The sequence below is a fragment of the Mirounga angustirostris genome, unplaced genomic scaffold (assembly GCF_029215605.1).
Source record: "Mirounga angustirostris isolate CCGP_5_RB_7025 unplaced genomic scaffold, mMirAng1.0.hap1 SCAF_7, whole genome shotgun sequence".
NCBI classification, from domain to species: domain Eukaryota; kingdom Metazoa; phylum Chordata; class Mammalia; order Carnivora; family Phocidae; genus Mirounga; species Mirounga angustirostris.
In genome coordinates, this window is record NW_026991715.1 from 33,537,551 (window position 1) to 33,545,029 (window position 7,479).

Here is a 7,479-nt window from a genome sequence, read left to right on the forward strand (position 1 = left end):
TCCCACCCCCCCACCCCCCCACCCCCTTGGGTTGACTGATGTGGGAGGGGTCTTCCCCTCAGTGAGATCATCCAAGTCACCCATCCTAGGAGTGAGAGGACTGAAAGTACAAATGGAGAAATTGAGATCCAGAAAGACTGCCGGGATCTCCGGGCTAAGGACCAGTCTTGGACAGAACTGGAAGAATGTTAGTAGTAACAGCTGCCCTTTATGGAAGAGTCGTTGTGCCAGGAGGGGAGCCAACACCTGGACACAATATCTCATTTGAGCTTTGCTACCTGTTGAGGTCAGGCCTTGCATTATTTCCATTTTGCAGATGAAAAAACTAAGGCTGGAGAGGGCAAGCCCAAGGTCGCTCAGCTGATCCAGAATTGAAATCTCTGTCAGTATGACTTCCAAGTCCGTGCTCCAGATGCTGAGCATGACCGCCAAAAGTACAATACACTCCTCCTGGTGAAGCAAACTCACTACCTCCAGAGTCCTTAGTTCTAGGACAAGCTAATGCAGCTTTCACCCTAACCTGGGGGCTGGCCCAGTCGTTGCCGGTTCTTTTGCTTCCTCACACTGACCGCCATGCCCATGCCTGGTTACAGGGTGCAACGCTCTCCCAGTAGAAGTCTTTCCTGGCACCGGACCACAGTCTTTACTGTTGCAAGATTGCCCTTTTTGGCAATCAGAGCACTGACTTTGTAAAAGACAGTTAAAGACCCTGATAATGAAACCAACTTTGGGGGAAACTTAGAGCCGGGCTGAGAGTGAAGGATGGGTGGAGAGATCAGGCTGGCCTTTGGAAACATCAAAGGCACCAGAGCCAGCTCGGGCACTGGGAACCCTCAAGGCCTCTCCTGAGCTGGATCGGGAGCATTCTTGGAACCCCTCTCACCTGGCCACAGCTGGTGGATGTCATCTACACAGGTAGGAAGTGGAATTGGGGAGAATAGTTTCTCAGGCTGTCCATGGAGGCGTCATCCAAGCCCCAGAATCCAGCTCTGGAACTGGGGAGCCGTGGTGTTGACAGGCCCAGTGCCCTCCCTCCAACAAGCACCATCTTTCCCTTCCCCCACCACCTTTAGGGCTCTAGAGGGACTCCACCTACCCTTGTACTGGGAGGGGGGTAAGGGGGGGCTGGCCAATCAGCAGACACCTCCCCTGCACCCGGTGATTAGTTCAGAGATGGACACATGACCTGCGCTTAGCCAATTAGGTTGAATCCCAAGGTTTGGGTTGGAATTATTGTGGGGGGCAGGGGTGTATGATCTGGTAGTGGGAGAATTTTTGGCCACCACTGCTTGAGAGCTATCCATGACTGAATCCAGCAAAGGGAAACTGATCCTTGTATTTGAAGCCAAACACTCCTACTTGACCCTCAGAATGAACCAATAGGTTCTAATTTTGCTTCAGCACGTGTGTGTTGGGTTTCTGTCACTTGTGACCTGAGGTCCTTATCATTTAGCACATGCCTTGCCCATTTCTGCCTTGATGCCTTTGCCCGTATTTCTTTGCCTGGAATGCCCTCCTGTTGCCTTCTCCCAACTAGTCATGCCTTTGTGTCAAGGTCCAGCTCACCTCTTCTTCTCTGGATAGCTCACTTCCATTCTGTACCCACCTTTCCTGTCTGCGCCCTCCTGGGAGTGTTACCTGCAACTTCTGACCCTTAGCCTGGCACTTAGTGTCTATGCTTCTTCTTCTTATTCATAATGACTGCTATGCTAATTCTCTTTTCCAGGGCTTATGTCTCATGGCCCCAAAGTGGATTGTAAATTCCTAAATGGCATTCCTAGGGAGCGGAGTGATATATAGTGCAGTGGTTAGACCCTTGGCTTTGGAATCAGATAGCCTCAGTTCAAATTTTAGCCCATCTGTATGATCTCTGAACCAGTCCCTCCACCTCTGAGCCTTAGTTTCCTGTTCTATAAAATGGGGATGTTGTGAGGATTGAATGAGTCTGAATGAAAAAAAAATTATTTAGCACTGTCAGTTCAGAAATGTTTACCGCACACCCACTCTGTGCCCAGGACTGAGGGTGCCGCGTGAAACACCCACGGTTCCGGTGTAGCCCCTTGCCCTCAGAGCTGCTGGGGGTGGAAGTTGGGGCAGTGGGCCCAGCTGCAGTGGCCAGTCAGGAGAATGGGGGCCGCCCTCCCCAGTCTGCTGGCACTTCTTTCTGTGCACGGCCCCCCCACCCCCAGCCCCTCTTCCTTCCAGGGCACTGGGGGCCCTGGGTAGGGGGAGGCCTGGTCATCCCCTCCCCCTTCTTCTCCCCTCCCTGTCGTCCCTTGGAGCCAGTGCCGCTCAGAGTTAATCTCCTCGCCCGTCAGGGGGTGACAGGAGGTGTCTGTCATTCGGAGCCGAGGCCGTCAGCCTTGCTGGCTAATTGGGGCGCGGGCGCCGGGAGCACGGGAAATGGCCGGAGGGAAGGAGCTGGAATGAGGGAAGGGAGGCTGCCCTCACCTCCTTTCCGCTAGGCTTGGGGCTGATACACAGGGCTCCTTAGGGGAGGGGAAGGCCAATCAAAGGAGGAAGGGGCTGTGGGATGGGGACTCTGTGACCTTGGGCATATTGCTATTCCTCTCTGGGCTTCTTCTTATTATTCATAATGACAACAGCTAGCCTTTATTGAGCAATTACTGTGTAAATCACTTCCCAGCATGCCTGCCAAAAACCCTCCAATGGTTTTCTATGGCCCTTGGAATTAAAGCCAGACTCCTTCCAAGATCCTTGAGGACCCCTAATACCCAAACCTCTGCCCCCGCTGCTCCCTCTCTCTAGCCACAACAGCCTCCCCACAGGGCAAGCTCTTCCTGCCTCAGGGCCTTTGCACTTGCTGCTTCTGCTCCATGGAACCTCCTTCCTCTGCCTCTTAGCATGACTGACTCCTCCTCATCCTTCAGGTCTTGGCTCAAATGGCACCTCAGAGACAAGGTTCCTGAGTTCCTTATCCAAAACCCACCCTCCCCTATCTCCGTTTACACTGTCATCCTAGTACATTATCCTAGTTATACTTTCACAGTATTTGTGATGATGTGAAATTCTCTCATTTACATATTTGTGGTTTATATTCATTCTCCCTCTCTAGAATGGAAAACCCCGAGAACAGGGGACCTTTTCTCTGCGATTTACTGCCGAAACCCCAGTGCCTAAGACAATGCCTGGCACATGGAAGGCACTGAATAATGAGTAAGTAAATGAAGTTCAGGCATTTTATTAAGGACTTCATTCAACTTCTCGCCAGAATCTTAGACAGTGGTTATTATTTCCATCTGAGGTGAGGAAACCGAGGCTCAAAGAGAATCTGTGACCGTAAGTTCTGATAACTGGAGTTGCCCCAGGACTGTGACCCTTGAGGTATAAGGGCCGTGGGGATAATTTTGAGGGGCTCTGCCAGCCCGGTCCCTCAGCTGACCATAGGCCAGTGATGGGAGCATGCACAAGGAGAAGAGGCTGGGGGCCAGGAGAGGCCACACTGGCACGGAAAGTTCTGGTCTGCTGAGGGCAGCCTTGGGCACCTCTCCTGGGTATGGGGGCTTAGTCCATTCAGGCTGCTATAACAAAAATACCACAGATTGGGTGGCTGAAACAACATTTTATTCCTCACAGTTATGGGGACCAGGAAGTCCAAGATCAAGATTACGCTGGCAGATTCGATGTCCAGTGAAGACTGCTTCTCAGTTCATAGCTGGCTGTCTTCTTATTATGTCCTCCCATGGTGAAAGGGACGAGGCAGCTCTCTGGGGTCCTTTTCATAAGAGCACAAATCCCATTCATAAAGGCTCCACCCTCAGGACCTAAACACCTCCCAAAGCCCCTACTTCCTAATACCGTCACACTGGGGGTTAGGATTTCAACACATAAAGTTTTGGGGGACACACACATTCAGTCTATTACAGAAGTAGAACCCAACATGCTTTGCAGTGAGGTGGGTACAAGGAGTTGGTGGTGCATGGGGGACCTTCTCACAGTACTAACACTCCCCTGCCCCGGGGCAGGGGTGAGGTGTGAACTGTGAGTTAGGGTGGCAGTTAGGGTGGCAGTCTTCTCAAAGTCTCTTTCTCCCATCCTACCTTGTATGCCCCTTGCTGCCTGGCACAGTGCTGGCTCCTGGGCCTGGGACTCAAGGCCTGGCACAATCTGGCCCTCGCCTACCTTTCCCTTCTCCTCTTCCCCTGCTGTCCCTGACACCCTGAAGCAGCCCCTGCCCACCTGCCTTTAGGCACATACCTTGTCACTTTCTCTACCAATCCTTTGAAGCCCAGCCCCTTGTGCTGCCTTCTCGGGGAAGGGCTCCCAGGGGAGTGTTTGTGCAGTGGTCGCTGTCGGTCTGATGTCTGCCAGGCTGTCAGCACCCTGTGGCATCCTCAGCGCCCACCCCATGGCTGGCACAGAGCCACTCGGTAAGTATCCTGCTTTCCCCCTATCCATCCGTGGACCCCAGGTGAGCCCCCCATTCTAAGTTCCCTGGTCTCTGGTTCCTCTTCAGCTTCTAGGTGCCTCCAAGCCTGAAATCTCAACCTGGAGTGGAGGAAGGGACATGTTTGGACTGCAAGACGATGTCTCTGCAAATCAGTCTTCAACTGCTGATACCTCACAGCCAATCAGACCCCAAGACACTCCTTACAATGATGTCTGGGTCCAATGAGGGCAGGTTATTGGCCTCTCTTAACTCATGTGGGTCATGCCTCTGGAGCCAATCACAGCTGCTCCCTCCTCCTGCGTTTCCCCGTCAGGATCTCTCAGGAGGGCCTGACCTGGTGCGAGGTCCAGGCTGAGGCCCGGCTGGGCCTACTCTCCCCTCCTCCCCCATGATCAGGGCCACAGCTTCCGTCTGTCCAGTCCTTGCTACGGCCCCATTCCTGGCATCTAGTTCTTTCTGTCCCTGGCGGCCCGTGTCTCCAGCCCCAGTAGCCGTATCAGGAAAGTGTATAGATGTGAGGTGAGCTGTCAGAGAGGCAGGCTGGCCCCATGTGAGGGGAGGCTGGGCCCGAGATCCCACTGGGGGCGGGGGGGGGGCAGCAACAGCAGCGCTCCAGCGGCACCTCCTTTCCCTTCTTCTCTACCTCTGTCACCACGTGGCAGGCACCCGACCCCAGATGTTTCCTGCTGCACGGCTCTCGCACGCGTATGTGTGTTTGTGTGGCTGTGCGCGCGCATGTGCATGCACGCTGGTGTCTGCCCCAGGCTCCCCTGCCCTGACCCGCTACCCTCCCCGGGAAGGGATGGAGGGGAGGTGGGGATGAGGGCAGGCAGGAATCTTCTCATCCCTGTCCCCACAGCACTGGAAATAGACAAGCTTAGGTGAACCCTGAATGGGAACACTCAACCCCCACCCCCTGTTCTGGATCAGTGGGTATGTGTGTGGGGGGGACACCGAGAGGGGGAATAGGGTACCAGGGCCTGGCCTCTCTGCCTTTTAATGTAATGTGAACAGCATGCAAAGCAGATGCAAATATTATGCAAACTAGAACTTTTCTTTTTCTAGTCAACAGCTCTGACAGACTCTGAAATGGGCTACAGGGGGTCCAGAACCCAAGGGGAGGTGTGGAAGTGAGGGCAGCCATCATCACTGCTTTGTCGAGAGAGAGCATGCTCTGTTCAAGCAGTACCCGAGCACCTACTGTATACCGGGCAGCACGGTATATGGTATACTGGGCTCCTGAGGATTCAGATGAAGACTAAGGCATACAGGGAAGTTTAGGGAAGTGAGAAGAAAAGCCAGCTCCACGGGACTTTGATTGAAGGCCTTTCAGAGACATCCTAACATTTATTTATTTATTTACATTTTTTAGAGGGGGGAGGGGCAGAGGGAGAGGGAGAGAGAGAATCTTAAGCAGGTTCCCTGCCCAGCACGGAGTCCAACACGGAGCCCAACACGGGGCTCGATCTCACAACCCTGAGGTCATGACCTGAGCTGAAACTAAGACTTGGATGCTCAACCATCTGAGCCACCCAGGCGCCCCGAGACATCCTAGCATTTAATAGCATGTGAGACCAGATAGCAGAATGGTTAAATTCTCCTGTTCTGGCCTCAGCTACTCCTGGGTTTGATTCCCCGCTCCACCGTTTAACTTCTCTGTGATCTCAGGCAAGGCACTTTACCTCTGTTTCTGTTTATTTGCTCATAAATTGAGAACAGTAATAGTATAGACCTCATTGGGTGGTCATGAGGACTCAGTGACACGTGTGGACCAGGGCATGGTGCCTGGCCATGTTACCCAGGAAAGTCTCCATAAAAGGGAGTTGTGATTATAGGAACTGCTTCCCCAAGGGAGCCTCCCACCCCTTCACCCTCTCCTGCCCTGCTGAACTCCTAGAGCACAAAACGTCATAACCAAGCATCTGTCTGGGGGCAGGGCTTGGGTTTGCTTTTCTCTGTCCACAGAGCAGTCTTGTCTGGAGGGTCACTCAACTGGCTGAATGATAATTGAATGGTCTCAACGTCTCTGGCAGAGGCAGGGAGGGCAGGCCACAATTGAGACCACTGAGGGGTTCACAGGATAATCCCAGGGTTGGGGTCCTGGGATGAAAAGGGATTCCAGGGGTCACTGTAGTGAACACCCACTAGGTGAGTCTCTTCCTAATGATCCCCACCCCAACATCCCTCCAGACAAAGGTGTTGGGGGGAGATGGGAGGAGGCGGAGCTTCTGCTCTCAGCAAATGAAAACAAGGTCAGAGGTTGGGTGGAAGGCCAGGGGATGGTTCTGGTACAAAGAGGTAGGTGGGTGTGTGTGTTGCCAGGTCGGCCTGGGGGGATGTGGTGTTCAGGGCAGCCGTGGTGGAGTAGTAACAACACCCATACTAAGACCCAAAATTTACTGAGAACCTAACATCCAGTAACCTGTCCTCCACCCCCTTGCTCCCTCCAACCCCACCCTTTTTCCTCCTCCCTGCTTCTACTTTTGCCTTCCTCTGATCTATACAGTAGCCAGAGGGATCTTTTAAAAATTTAAGTCAGACCACGTCACTCCCAGCTTAGAACCCACCGAAGGCGCCCATTGTACTTTGCATAAACCCTGACCTCTCACATGGTCTACCAAATCCTGCTCCCTTTTGGTTCCCTTTTGGTTCCCCTTTGGCCTAAGGTCACACCCAGAGGGCTATGTTCTGCACCCTCTCCTTTGCCTGGCTGGTTCCTCCCAATCTTTCGGCCTCAGTTCCGATGTCACCCCCTCAGAGAGGCCCTTTTGACTACCGTAGCTAATACGGTCCCCTCCGTGAAGTCAGTCTCACATGGCCTATTTGAATATCTTCATGGCACTTCAGACTCTTTGAAATGATCTTGTTCAACTATTTGTTTACTTGATTATGCTCCATCTCCTTGAATTAGAATGTAAGTTCTGTGAGTCTGGGGATGAGAGTATTTGTTTTCTGGTGGCTCCCCTAAACAGTGCTGGACACTTAGTAGGCACGCAAAAAACCCCCAACAAACAAACAAACAAACAAAAAAACCACCACCACCACCAACAAAAAACATCTGAAAGGAT